Source organism: Diadema antillarum, unplaced genomic scaffold (assembly GCF_040938485.1).
Source record: "Diadema antillarum isolate AM-2024a unplaced genomic scaffold, OU_Dant_1.0 seq00000079_RagTag, whole genome shotgun sequence".
NCBI lineage: Eukaryota > Metazoa > Echinodermata > Echinoidea > Diadematoida > Diadematidae > Diadema > Diadema antillarum.
In genome coordinates, this window is record NW_027271172.1 from 4,367,037 (window position 1) to 4,383,338 (window position 16,302).

At 38.1% G+C, this 16,302-nt stretch overlaps 1 pseudogene; it reads right to left on the reverse strand.

Annotated features, from left to right (window-relative positions):
* Positions 1-3,861: 3,861 nt before the first annotated feature.
* LOC139726159 (aldo-keto reductase family 1 member A1-A-like) lies at positions 3,862-14,493 on the reverse strand (annotated as a pseudogene).
* Positions 14,494-16,302: the final 1,809 nt, after the last annotated feature.

Below are 16,302 nucleotides of genomic sequence, written 5' to 3' on the forward strand. Positions count from 1 at the left end.
GACCTGTTGTTGTTGTTTGTTTTTTTTACCGAAGTATATTTCATATCGTTCACTGAATTTCATCTGTACATGGCGATGCGTCTTTCCGTTTCCTGTAGAAAAGCACATCAAGTGGAATCACCCATCATTTTTAATGAGGAAGATGTTACCTGTTCGAGGCCATTTTACGCATCTGTGCATATGAAGATTTGCTAGCAGTATTCGGCCATTTACAAGCTGATCTTTGATTTTTTTGTAACCTATCTACAATTCTATAATAACAAACGACAAAATAGATTTGACTATCTACAAAGAGACTCCTTTTCCAAGGCTACAGTAATAAATGTAATGATAATGATAAAGAAAATGGTGATGATAATTATGATGATAATAACAATGATGATGACAAACAATGGCCACAATAACAATGATCTATCTTATCTAATATGGCCCGACACTTCACTCCATGTCTTTCCATATCATTTACGAGTCTGATTGAATGTCAATGTTCCATGCATCAGCTGTGATCATTTTCAAATAGCTGCATAATCTAGCTGCATGAAACATCTAATCAAGTCTTTTTATGCGTAGATGTTATATAGATGCCATTGATCTTTATCTGTCTTCTGAGCACTTGTGTGCATGTGCTTTAGCCGAGGTTCGGAAATAAAACATTCCAATTAATCTTTGATTTTAAAAAAAAAAGATCTGTGTGTTCTTTTACAAGCGGTGTGTAATCAAAATCAATTTGTAATTTCAGATTATGCTGCTTCGTGATTTCAGTATATGAGATTAAAGCATGTAGGAAGATCCTGCTCATCGCATAGTCTTGTCAATACTTCGGTCTTCAAGTAATTAATATTTTTTATATGACAGGATTTTTTTCCCCGTTGTTATATGAAAATACGAGGAACAACATTACAAAGTCATACCCGCTAATGGCGTGCACACACACACACACACACACACACACACAAACTAAATGATAACAATGATAATAATCACCATTTATATATATATGTATATATATATATATATATATATATATATATATATATATACACGTATATAAATGTAGTGTACTGTATAAGTAGTTAAACCTGTCTTCCCGAGGGAAGCAAAAAAGGTGGCAGGTTCGACTGTTTTATTTTATCTATGGAGAGTGAGAAAGAGAAGGGGGGGGGGGGGGGAGTTTAATCATTACATCTTTCCCCTTTCACTATCTCTCACAAAAACACGACATGAAGTTTCCATGCCAAAACTATACATGGAACTTTCAGAGTCGTATAGGTGTTATCAGTTTTGTTGGATTTGAGGTAACATACACAGAATACACGACAGCGCATAACGGATGTCTCATGAAAATGGCACAAGCTGATTTAATCAATACTGCTTGTATCACTTACGCGCATTCACCAACTTCATAAAAATAGAACGATATAAAAAATTATACCTTAAATTTCTTTAACATCTGATTCATTTTAACAAACTTAGCAATCTCCAATGAGAAGACAAACAGTACACTTCAAAAAACTTTCCAAAATTCCTATAACAGTGTGACATGTATAAGGACAAGACAGCAGTCTTGTTCCTACAGCGAACATGAACAAATTTACCCGGGAGTATACGATCTACAGTTCATCTCCTTGCGTTCTATCCATTAGCAAGTAAATGTACTATAATGTAGCAAGTTTAAGCTTCACATACTCCTCCACGAATGGCGCACATGCCACTCGGTAGTCACGGTATGGAACTGGTATGAAATTTTAAGGTTACAGTTCATTATTCCGAAGGTTCTTTAAACCGACAATGAAAAGAAGTTCGTTATTCCGACGGTTCTATTATACAGTGCACTCCCGTTATAACGAAATGCTCGGGACCGGCAGTTTTCTTTCGTTGTAACGAAATTTCGTTATAACCGAACAAATACAATATATAGCAAAAACAAGGAAACCACGCATATGTCATATTCTGTTTGTTGAATACTCATCTTACACTGTGCAGATATGTGAAACGGAACGGTACACTGCACCTCTTAAATTTCGTTTGGATATTACATTAAAGAGAGCATAAAATTGACGGAAACTGTGCGTGACACACGGAGCGAACACACCGTGATGTAAAGCGTTCGCCCATGCTAGTTCCGCTACGAATTTTCGAAAGCGATCCGCATTTCGTTATAACGGAGCACATTTCTTTTGTTCTTCTTTGTCCGTGGGGCTCGGAAAAGACTTCGTTGTAACGAAAAATTCGTTGTAACCGTGTTTGTTATAAGCGAATTTTTTACCATAGACATTAATGGCGATAATTTTGGGACCAGAAGTTTTACTTCGTTATAACGAAATTTCGTTATAACCGTGTTCGTTGTAACGGGAGTGCACTGTAGTACATACCATCTTTACACTTTCGGACTTACGAAACTTATTTCATTTTTGGATTAGCAAACCTTCGAAAAAACAAACTCTACATGTCATTTTTTGGATTAACTAACCTGCGGTATGACAAACCTGATTTTATTTTCGGAATTACAAACCTTCAGAATAACGAACCTTCGAGATAACGCCACAATAATGTTCACATTAACAAGCCCTTTTATTCATTTTTGGATTAACGAACCTGTAGATATAGTATACAGAATTTGTGGGTTTCGGAATAAGGACCTTTGGAAAACGAACCTAAATTAATTTTCGGTTTAACGGCCCCTCGGAATAACGAACATCACCCAAATTCAAACCATCAGAACGACCATCTCAGGGGATATACACATGTATAGTATATAGCGTTGACCCTTCACGGCATGGAAACAAGAGCGGATTTGAAGCCAGTGAACTTTTGCTGCGTGGTGATTTTCAAAACATTCATACTTTATCAAATTTTGTCTAATGCTCCTCAGATTATCCAGTCACATTTCATACTTGGTAACATTCCTCTGACAATGGATCTTCGTTTGCAAAAACGATTTGTGTGGTCCAAGTACTACACAGCGATGATGAAATTATATCGTGCCCTTTAATATGCTATTCCAGCGCTGAAATAAGTCTTAGATACATGCTACGGCTGTCAGACAAAAACTGCACTGCGGCAAGCCTCAGGCATGTGGTGGGCAAGCGGTGCATGATGGGAGTTAAATTGACTTGTATATCACTATCGGTGTATGAGGGTTACATTCCCATGGATATTCTTCGCGAAGGACATACAAACAAGAATTGAACGTGGAGACATGTAAGAATCTATCAAGCTACAACGGAGATCATTAGTGATGGGAAGACGAATATTCTTCGATTTGTCTTCTTCCTTCGTGCTTTCCTTTCCCTGATTTATCTTAGTTTTTACTCGTTGGCTGTCACATCGGCTTTGAACATTTTATTCACATAAGCTACCGAAGTTTTTTCTTATTTTCACGTTCACACAAACGATTGGAGACCTTACTTAAAAGCCGGGCGATGCTGAGACAAGAAAAAAAGAAAGAAAAGAGAGAGAGAGAGAGGGAGAGAGAGAGAAATCCAATTACAACCCTTTGTGGTATATCTTCTGACACCTCATTCTAGCAACAACAACAAAAAGGTTAAAGTTAACGGTTTATAAAACTGGTAAATTTCATAGAATAAATGTATACAATCGGACACCCACAGAATTTGAATTTAGGACAAACTGTCCCCCTAGACAATATCAGCAAGCTATTGCAGACTTGATGCATTAACCCTTACCTATTTTACATAATTCTTATCCTTCGGTGACCTTGGCCATATAATGAATTGATTTTGTTCAATCGAATATATTTCAGATAAAAACAAACGTGATAAGAGAATCAATTATTTTGTACGTCGCCGTTGAAGATGCACATCGACTTCAGCTCCAGCCGAGTAAAAATCGGCTGCCAATCAACAATCATCGTAGGTGATGGCGAGTATTCGATGTAGGTCGTGCGCATGCGCACTTAATACGGGTAAAACTTGCAGCTCTTGGCGCTGTGGAGAAATAACAACAGAAAAAGAGCAGCTAAGAATCTAATTTACGCATGTTCTATATCATCTAAAGATAGAATGCTGTATCTAAAGGTTTACATCTTCGGTCTTTGTACTACTGAACGTGCCACATTTACAGCAAAGATCTGAACAAATTGCCTTGAAATTGCAGAGTGTTGAAGAGAAAAGATGTCAGTTGATCTCGAAAAAAAAAATCATGAGAAAGGAATGTGATGGACGTATTCATTTTTGTTCAGGGGAGTCTACATCTCCGCCCGTAAGTGTTCCACAAAACTCGAGAGCGAGCGAGTTGCCATAAAAAGTGACGATCTAGTCTGAATAATACAATATAATTGTTAATATTAAAGAAAACCGCAAACACGTGACATTCATCAATGATTCTAAAATATCAGTTAAATCAACATAGGGGATCTCCCGATGTTGTTCGATGAATCAACGGAAATGAAATCAAGAACAAACGCGGGATGCTTTGTGTATAGGGAAGTAAAATGACCTCCCAAATGCCCTATATGCCCTAAATATTCGCAAGCTCATGTCCCCTCATTCAAGATGGTACATCAAATTCTATGATGATACCCGTTTTAAAATTATTTAGCATTAATAAATTTTGTCCAATGGAGAAGCTAATTCTGATAGTCTCGAGAAAAACTACTGCCGTCGTGCCCCGGTGGTGCTGTGACCTGAATAAAATGGGAATTAAATATCCATTTCATTTATTTAAAAAAAAATGAAATTAAAATTCATTTATATCATTATAATATGATACGTGTATATCCAACAGCAACAACATCAACAACAACAATAACAACAACAACAACAAGAAGAAAGTATTTCATGTTATACTTACGCAGGGAATACAATGTAGCGAAAGTTCCTGTCCAACTCATTCAAGCGTTTCATCTCATCTGCCGTAAGTTGAAAGTCTAGCACCTACAGAAAATTAGTACCACAGATCAAAATGAATGAAGAACAGCGAACCTGAAAGGAGTCGAGTCGCGTTTAAACTAGAAACCCCTTAAATAGTTCGAAGTGACTAGCCATTCATTTTTCTTTTCACCTGGCATTATCTAACAATGCCACAAATCTTAGCAGGCAATCAGGGGTTTTCCATTGAAATGTCAGGTCAGATCCCATGCAAACTTCGAGCAAACAGTTATCTTAAGCATAAAACACCCTTAGGCGTTAATGGCGTAGTTGCGATGATCAGCCACTGCGCTTCAAAATGACTGTTACCGCTTCAAATTTACGTTGTAATTATTTAAATTCATGAAATTCTTGAGTCGGGTTGTTTTTACTGCAGCAGAATTGACAAAATAATTGCCCTACTATCGACGTATGTACACCCATGATTTCTTTTGTCATGGCTACTACTAAAACACTGATCAATTCAGTGCTTATTTACGTCGATGTGAGGCAATTTGTCAATTAGTTGCAATAAATTAACTCAAATTTCATAAATTTGAATAATTACGCAGTACCCTTTTATACCCGTTGCATGCTATAATGATTAGAGCCCGCACAGGCTGCCGGGAGGGAAGCTCGGTGGTCTGGTGAATAAGACGCCTGGGTGGATATCAGGAGGTCGTAAGTTCGAATCCTGCTCGAGTATGTATACGCCCATGATTTCTTTTGTTATGGCTTTGATCAAGTTTTGATCAACCCAGTGCTTATTTACGTCGATGTATGTAGGGCAATTTGTCAATCAGTTGACTTTGTAAGTCATATCTATAAATCGATAAATTTGCAATACAATAATACCAGCGCTTGTACAGCAAAGGTGAAATCGTATACACTGTACAGATAATATCATTCTTATTGACTAAATTGAAGCATGTAATTATCATGATAACTCAAGTTACCTCAAAATTCTCCCTGATTCTAGATGGCGTCACACTTTTTGGAATGACCGATATTCCGCGATCGAGCTGGTATCGAATCACAATTTGTGCCGGCGTTCGTCCCTTCGCCTTCGCAATCTCGAGGACCACGGGGTCTTGCATAAGTATCGGATCAGTATCGTACTGACTGGGAAGAAAATCGATATACAGTGTCATTCCGGGTTCGAGTTGACCTTCAGGGGGTAAATGAACCCTAAATAATTATGCGGACAAAGTGAATGCAACAACAACATTAGTAAAAACACGTAAGCGAAGTGTGAGGAAATTCAGACAATCCGTTCAAAAGTTATCAATTTTTGTAGTTTCGGTGCTGTCCTATTATAGCTGGGTGAAAAAAAAAAACTGCTTGTGACGTCATGTATGAACAGCAATATGAACAAAATGTAAAGGAAATTTAACATATTTTCACTTCTATAGCATAATGAAGGGGTGCTTGACTTAACTCTTTCAGAAAGCAGGGGGATGATATTACCCTTAACATAATATCTCAGAAACTTTGTGTAACAGTGAACTTTTCAGAAAAAATAGAATTTGTGTGGAATTCTCTTCATATGTATTGTCCTGTATATCGTTGTCCATACGTTACGTCATTAGATTTTGTAGTGTTCTAATCAATCGATGGCGGCACCTAAACACTAAAAATCAATAGGTTTTGATTGGTCGAGTTTTGTCATACTTTGCTGACGTGCTCTACTAATATCGCTGTATTCACTCAATCTACTTGCATATTTGGTTTTCATTCCCCTACGGAGTAAAATCATTCCATCAAAATCTAACGTGAAATAAAGGGGGGGGGGGGGGTGAATAATGAAGGACAATAAGTTTCCTTTCGCGGCCACATAATCCAGACTATGGCTCCAGAAATTGTATCATCGTCTCACAACAGTGCACTCCAATTGGTATAATATGTTTACACAAAAGTGTATTAGAAATGGTTTTTTTTCGGTGATTCAGAAGAAAAATGCGATTCTTTCCCCATGTTATATGTCATGATACCTGAATTACATCAAATATAATCACACACACACACACACACACACACACATACATAGATAAATATATATATATATATATATATATATATGATATGATATGTAATTCATATACAAAGTGTTGTTTTTGGTGCAAAGGATATGTAAAAATTCTTCTCTTTGACTTCATCTGTTCAAAAAAGAAATTTTAGGAAAAATTTGCTTGTGTAGGTCTGTGGGCTGAAATTTAGGGGTGAAGGCTCATCCAGATATCTATTCCTTTGAAGAAGGGTCCTGAATTTGCTACAACGTAGAGAATGATAATAATAATAATAACAATAATAATAATAATAGTGGCTACTTGTATAGCGCACAGGTCCACCTTTCAGAATGTAGAGGTGATGTCACAAGCAAACGGCATTGCAAAGTATGCGTCGACAAAGAGATTAATAAAATAACATTGCTTGATAAGGTGCGATGACCCGTGGAGTTCTGTTTTGAGCGGTCTATAATGGTCGTTCTCCCCCCCCCCCCCCCGTCTTCATTTCTTAATTAAGTTGTAACACGTCTGACGTCACTGCGTTGCCGTTTTATTTCACCTTTTTTTTTCAGTGGTGGAAATAAGTTTGATTTGATTTGAATCGAATTGAGAGAATGACGACAGTACTATCGGAAGGGAACACGGATGCCATATACTTACAGAGGCCGGTCCGGGGAACCAAGGGGGCTGTACGCTGTGAGGGTGATGCCATTAGCGTCACACAGTTCCTTCATCTCTGTACCGGGTAAGTACGGAGTGATCTCCATCTGGTGGGATAAAAATTAACCCAATCCATTACGAAATCTGAAATCCCCATAGACTTATTACATAGGACACCAAGTTCCCGTACGTAGGGAATGGGTTAAGAGGGACTATCTAATTATAGAAGAAGATATAAAGAGAAAAATATATATTTTCTGTTCTTTAATTAATGAAAAAGTAATGACAATGATGGTGAAGATAATAACGATGATGACATAATCATATTCCTAACCATACTTGTTATGGTCTTCATCAGAAAGGGTGGCTGCTGCAGTGTAAAAAACTGCTCCCTAAAGGGCCATTATTATTACCCCATGCAGCACTGAGTCAGGTGCCCATTAACGAGGGCCCATACTGAGCGAAGAGGGACATTATGGGCAAATCACCTTGTTCTAGGATGTAAGTACCGGAGAAGATTTGAACCCCAGACCTTCTGAGTGAAAAAACCAGATATTTATCCGCTATACCGCAGTAATCACTTTGATTCTTTTGGCACCACGTGATCGCGAAATACACTCAAGATACCATTCATTTTTCTGGTGTGATGTGTAATGTGTAAGCGTGCACGTGAGAGACAGAATCAAACACCGGAGGTGTTAATTACTATTCGCCCTGCATGCGGCTATCGAAGGGAAGGGGATAGTACACCCACCTGAAGGTTGCACACTTTGTGTTTGGGTGGAAGATCGAGGATTCTTTGCAGCTGGGACTTGTTGAAGTTGGATACACCGATCGCTCGGGCGTAGCCCTTGTCAACCAACGTCTCCATGGCCTGACGGGTGAATGAATGCGAAAAATGATCGTTTGGAACAAACCATCTTTGGCTCACCTAAAAAAGCTGCTGCCCATGCATCGCATTACGACTATGTGTATACTGAACTACACAATCACAGCACTGTCCAGGGCTGGCTGTAAGCGAGTAGGCCTACTGGTGATATCACCATTCTTCCGTAATTCAAGATCAATATTAATACATTTCGATAAAGCTGGTAGCTTGGCATAATCCTTGTGTTTACCACAAAGTCTCCACACTTCTTTTAGGGTGGCTCGTTCTGGCCGCCAAATTCATCATATTTTATTCTATTGATTTATTCATTTCATTCTTGCCCAGCAACGAAATTAGTGGCCCAAAATAATAAACAATAAGTATTTGGTAAAACATTGCATAATTAAGTAAACAATGGTAGTTATGAAAACGTTGGCAGGTATGATTAGGGGCTTCAAATACCATAAATGTGGCTGTATGTATGTTCACAGTCTAACATAATACTGAATGCAGGCATAAACGTGATTTTTCCATGACACCACTGTATCGTATTCATGAAATGATCATGATTTAACATTGGGGTATGCATATATTTCTATTCTGAATAGATGAAAATTGGCCGTGAGAAAAAAAAAAGTTCGGCTGAATTGGCCGTAAAATAGACTGAGTTGGCAGTGAGGGACTGGCGAAAATCTATATAGCAACCATAGTTCAAAAGCTGCACTGAACCGCGAGTTTTTCTCCTCTTTTCTGAATGAGAAGAACACATGAAACGATGAACACATTCACATTTTGTTTTGATGGCCGGGTTGGGACACGAAAACATATTATATTGTAGGCCCTAATTTCTTAAATAATTTGTGATCCGACATCTTTTTCTGATGGCCGCGCGTAGCAGGACCACCAACATAAATGTCGAACCTTGGCATTACATTGAAATAACAGTTCTTGTGGTAAGTTTCAAAGTTGAAAAACCTTAAATCTGTTGTTGCTTGTTAGGGCCCCCTGTGGTCCTCATTCCCTACCCCCCCCCCCCAAAAAAAAAAAAAAATCATCATCTTGTTTTTAACTCGCTTACCTTCCAGGTGTCAACGTAGTCAACGTCGTTGTCGGCCATCATCATTTTATCTGGCCCTATGGGGAATCCCCCGTGGCCTTTCTGTAGGCAAACATTACATAATCTAATCATTATGGGGCACATTAAAGTTTCAACAAAAATACAAGTCACTAAAAATTTTAAGCATAAGTTAATTGACAGCTACAATTAATCGCGGATAAGACGATTTTTTTTTTTCAAGTGGCTGTATCTGTATGTGCGTGTTTGGTACAGCTATTATTTTAAAAGTATAATCGTTGGCTCACGGAACATGTAACATTACATAAGATACAAGAAGCCTGGTAAAGGTTGAAGAATGTCTCTGAGATCACTTACGTAATGATTATGCCTTAAACATCGCGGGGAAAAAAATCAGCGTGTTGTGTTGTGTTATGCAATACTCGATATCATGTAATAATAATCATGATATGCCGAATAGTAATACAGTGTATAGGGGAAAAAATCATTTTAAAGAAAATTGATATATTCAGACAAGAATATAGAATTGCCTTGCTTTGGTTATCTTTTTTTCTTTTCTTACCAAGAAGGCGAAGGGCCAGTGCATGAGGTACAGATCGACATAGTCCCAGGCCGAGTTTCTTTAGGGACGTCTTGCATGCTTCTTCGACATCGCTGGCACGGGCGTCCACCGACCAGAGCTGTGTGTTTTCAAAGAAATGACTGGAGCATGAAGACTATCTCCTAACATGTGGAAGGATTGACGTATATTCTCTTATACCTTGAAAAAAAAAATACACAAAAGTAATCATTAGGCCTACATGAAGACTTTGATGTCATATAAATTTGAAATACATTTACATTGTACATCTATTGCTATTGAAGTCGCTAAAACAAAGAAGACATTAAGAAAGAATGGGATATCTTTTATCATAACCTCAAGAATACATGTATTCCTTGTTAAAGGGATGGTACGGTATTGGTGGAGATGAGAATTGGGCTTTTAATTTTTTGCGAGATACCAAGAAACACTTATGATATAGTACAGAGCATACCATTTTAAGAAGAATTCAAATATTTGATGAAAATTGGGTTTGGAATCACTGAAACATCCAAAAACAAAGTAAAACAAAGTGATCGTAATAAACTGTAGGTCCCACACTTTATTAGAATCACTCTTTTTTTTATATCTCAGCCATTTCAAAACCAATTTTTGTCAAATAAACGTTGAATTCCTTATAGAATTACATGCTCTTTCATATTTCATAAGAGGTTTCTCATTATTTCACCAAAAAATGTTAGAACCCCGAAATTAGGTCTCAACCAAAACTGTACGATCCCTTTAAATACCAAATAAGGTATCACTGGAAAGGTTTCATTTCGTTCGATCTGATGACGGACTTACGCAGTACTTTAAAATGTTTTAAACTGGCGCTTAACCCGTCATTGCAGGTAGGCCTAAATAACAATGTTTAGAAGGTAATACAATAACTGTTTTCCATTTCTATTTCATGTTGTTTCGTTCGTTCCCTTCACTTAGTTTCTTCTTCTTCTCCTCCTCCTCCTCCCCTTTTTTCCCGGTTTTTGGGCTTGGCTAAAACACAATAATGATAAAAGACCGCCAACACACCTTGGTAGTGACGAAGATGTCTTCACGAGTGATGGTCCCATCAGCGATCTTCTCCTTGATCGCCGCCCCGACTTCTTCCTCGTTGTTGTAGGCAGCAGCACCGTCGATGTGTCGGTAGCCGGCGGCAATGGCTTCCAACACAGCCACGCGCACTTGGTCTGGTTTCGACTGTATTGGTGACGTCACAAAAAAACAAAACAAGACATAACATACTTGCACTGATGATGATGATGATGATAGTGATGATGATGATGACGACGACAATACGGAGACCGGCTGGCATGTCACTAAACATTGATATAATAACTACGATACCACTTATTATTATTATCATTATTATTGTTATTATTATTATTATTATTATTATTATTATTATTATAATTATTATTATTATTATTATTATCATTATTATTATTATTACTATCATTATTCTTCTTATCATTATTATTATCATTATCATTATCAGTATTATTACCATTATTATCAGTGTTATTATTATTATCATCATTATCATTATCATCATCATCATCATAATCATCATCACCATCATCTTTGTCATGATAATTGATATTCTGTCATAGCTTAAATACGTTGCATCGCGGCTTCGATCGTTCGCGAAGTCATGGGTCACGTATTTATAATCTGTTGTATACCACACTTCATGGATCCTTGACTTTGATTGGGGGAAATGGGGGGGGGGGGGTAAATTCAACAATCTATTGCATTTAACCCCACAGTTGGGAGTATTTGAAGTATTGTCCCACAATACAAAACCGTCGACTGCCATAGCGGAGAGGTGACGTTGTGCGATGTGTGATCACAAAGTCACAGCGCAGACAACAATATTATCATGTTAACAATACTTTAATGCAAGCTCCAATGATCATGAAAACGAATTGAGATCCCTTTGCGTGATAGAGGGAGTCCATATTCCGTATATTATAGATTATAATTATTTCGTAGGTCACCGTGTTATTAGTCCACCGGGCCTACCAGTTCCGGCCCAGGGTTGGGGTGTAAGAGGTGGGAGGGGTATAGTGCTCGCGGTTGGTTGGTCCAAGGGTCAATGCTAATCACCCACCCCACCCCATCCCACCCCTCCCCCTTTGATTGATGACTTCCAGGGAGCGAAAGGTGACCCTTGTCCGATACGCCATCGCAATGCAAACGTTTATGGCAAGGCAAACAATTTTATTCTCAATTACAATGTAATAGTGCAAGTTCCGATGGTCATGGCGTTGAGTGGAAATATGTCGGTGTAACGCTACCAGCAATGCCGTGAAAGCGGCTTGAAATCAGCCCAGCATTTTATAGATTTTGATTTTGCAAGTGACCTGTTATCAGTCAATTGGGTCACTGATCGATTGGCTCTATTCTTCTTCAATACACGTGCAGGGCTGCGGTTACCGCGAATTGATATGCCTACACCTCGTTAATCTTTAACAGGCTTGTTATAGAGTCCAATTACGATTCGTTTCGATTTCATGCACGCATTATCATAATATCATAGGCCCATTACAATTGATAACAGCGTTTGCAGGTTATCCGTTTGCAAATCGAATGAATCAGGCATAAAACACAAAAAGGATATCAGCCGTCCACTAGCATGACTATAGTATCGATACTCTGACTTAGTTACTTTCTTTAAAAAAGGTAGTAGTTTAAAGATGGCCCTTCCCTTTTGCATTCCTTCCCAAATAGCACAAAACATGATATATTCCACCAGAATGACAAGACTATTGTAAATCTATAATATTTCTGTGATATTTGAAGGTTGTTAGCCGTTAAAATTCAAATAATGCACCAAACGCTCACCGTAATGTATTCTGTGTACTAGGAACAGGTGCAATCCTCCTGTGGTTGTAATGTGATACTTATACTTCGAACAACAGATATGAATGTTAAAGCTGTCAGAAAAGAAGAATTCACTAGTTTCTCTTACTTTGTTATCAATGGCAAATAACAACACACCACTTACATGAACTACATGTACAACTAAGTGCATCACACAGGTCTGTAAAACTAGACTAGTATAGTATTTAGATTTGTAATTTTTGCGTAGTTTGCAAAAATTATTCAAATCTTAACGGTCAATTTAACTAAACAAATAAAGACCCTCTTGAGTTCAAAATTTACAGGAGGTTTCCAAATAGTGTTTTCTTCAATACCTAAGTGTTCTCACCAATTTTCAAAAATTTGCATGCATTGATGCAAAAGGGATTGGCTGTCTTTAAGGGTTGTCAGTTTTAAGCTGTTGAAAACAATTCAAGGAGGGGGATTCAGTGGTATAGAGAGTCAAGGTTGAATCAATGCCCTCCTTTTATTTTTTATTTTTATTCACTTATTACTTTCTTCTTCTTCTTCTTCTTCTTCTTCTTCTTCTTTTTTCGTTTGGAAGATTGCTGGTGGAGTAGCCGATTTTCATTTACCGGTATAAATATTTTATTTTTTTCTGCTCAAAAAAAAAGAAAAAAGAAATGAAATCAGGGTTTTTTATGTCTTTTTTTGGGGGGTCTTTTTTCAGCCAAAAGTGTGAGTGTGTGTGTTGGGGAGGGAGGAGCTGCGTGCGGTCCCCCAGTGTCATAACAGTGGACAGCATCATAGTGGCTTTCTGTCTGTATGAGGATCCCGGGATAGAATCCAGCTCGAGACTACAGAGCCACATTCGAGTAAGACGGGGGGGGGGGGGGGGGGGGGTGGGCATGCAGAGAAAGATTATAGAATCATATATAATCATAGATTATTATAAATTGTTTTCACCTGCCTGATTGCAGCATAGTACAATGTAATATAGTGGATTTCAATAAACTATGCCATACGAATACTACGAGTACAGCTGGTACAAAGACATTCCGGAGAGGGGGTAGACTAATATTTCCATCTCCCTGACTTTACAAACTGGAATTATATCCGTCAGTAGTTGCGCTGTATTCGAGCACCATGTTTTCTGGTATGCAATATATCGAGTCGGTGTGTATCACACTGTAAAGTGGGCCACCCACCGGTAGCGGTATAGAACAGCCCAACTTCACTTCGCAGTCCACTGCTTCACCTCAACTAGCCCGACCAGACGCTGTTACGCTATGCGAAAAACCGCGACGTACCATGTACAGCGACTGGGCTGTGTATAGTTACACCTCAACGTGCTATTCGGTGGCCAGTGGTCACCGACCTTAATTAAAGTGCGTCATTTTTACGTACAGGTATGTATTATGGGAAACAAAGGCTTAAGTACCCACATCCTGTTCCTAAAACATAGCGAATGATAATGTTACCTTCCACGTGCCCAGGCCGAGCAGGGGAAATGGCCGTCCGTTGGCGAGTTTCACGCTGATGTTTTTGGCGGCCATGACTTTTCTCAGCAAGCTAGTGCGAGTCGAATGCGATGAGGAGAGTCGCACAATGGTCCCTGTTATGTGGGCGTATGTTACGGTCTTAAAGTGTAACCCGGTCTTAAAGTGTAACTCGATGCCTAGGCTTCTGAAAATGTGTCAGAGCGATGCGTAGGCAGCGGTCGAGCACACATTTCGTTGTGCCAATCTCCCATGGGAGAGAGGCTCAGGGCCAGCGGTCCTGTGGTGCAGACTCATTTACGACCAACAAGGGTGTCTGCCTGCAAACTAGCGGTATATCGTGATAAATAATACATTTGTCATAGTCAAGCACGTTCATTTCAATTCAATTCAATTGAATTCACTTGTTCTTCAACATGATATAAATGAAATCTTTAAAGAATACAAACTACTTAAAGGCAAAGGACCTTACCTTGTCACCAACGAAATAACAAAATTCATGTCAAACTATCACAGATTAATAACACGTACTGAAGAACGTAGGAGTTCACTAGAAAGCAATAGCTTGACATGTACTCCTCAGAGTATAACCTTTCTAAAGAAATAGATTAGAGGGCAACTGGAGAGAGGAAAAGAAAGGAAACAAACTTCTTTCTTTTTTTTGCATAAAGAACTAAGGAATGAAAATAGTTACTATACAACGCAGCACACCACATCTCGAGACATACGAGCACGGACAATATTAGGACAAGATGCCTGTACTTCAGAATAATTATTATAATAGGAAGGGGGATGCAGACATGAGTTATAGGTTTGATACATTAAAAGAAAAAGAACAAAATGAAGAAAAAAGAGCAAAATCAACGATAAATAGAACAATTACGATTTTTTCATAATGTATTTCTTATTTTGTTTGTAAGATTTATTAATTTTTCTTCAACATATTTTGCTATTATGAATCAAAATCATTTTTAGCGTTCAGCGAAATTTCAGAAAATATCAAATTACTATGTACATGATTTAAAGGAAAAAAAGAATGAATGTGCACAATAATTCTATTATCAAAATATATTGCATTACCAAAATTAATGTGCAAATAATTACATAAGAAATTATGGATTTTTTTTTGTATACCTTCTTCAATAATAAGAACCAAATGATAGAGCTAGGCAAATAGTATAGTTAAGTTAGAAGCTTCATGTTAGATTATGGCGGTATCCAGGCGTGTCCATGGTAGGGAGGTGGAATTTTCACATTTCCAGCATCTTCTTGAAAAATATAATTATGACATATACATCTCCACTAAACTTAAATTTGGGAGATAGCATCCCTGGGTAAAGGAATCCCACTTTGTTTGAAGGAGCACCAAATCCAAAGACCTCAACATATACGAGACTGTTTGAACAAAATACACCCAAATCTTCTCCAGAACCATGCAGAAGTAAGAGAGCTGATGCAATGCTATATTAGAAGGTGAATGTATGAATGATTTCTTTTTATTTGCTATGTCAGATGGGGGGGGGGGGGGGAAGGAGGAGGGCGGCGTAATGTTCATATTTTTTACATCTTCTTGAAAAGAATTTTACTTTACATGGCAGGTAGCATCCCCAGAGTAATTCAACACCTAACACTTTATTGTTACATAAACAATGTAACGGTTTTGCTGGCTTGTAACTCTATTTTTGTGGACTTTTATTTGCTCAATTTTTGCCTATATATAGCACATTTCTGACTGTTATACATCCCAAGACGATGAAGGTCCTCTGTGGTTTTTCACTTTGAAACCCCAGATGGTGGCCACTGATGCAGCGAAGGAAAGTGATTTCATCGTTTTATTGTCTTTCTTTTTTTTTCTGATCGGTGGGGTATCTACTGCTTGTATGGTAAAATCCACAATTTTATCTGGAAATGCAAAACTTCTTT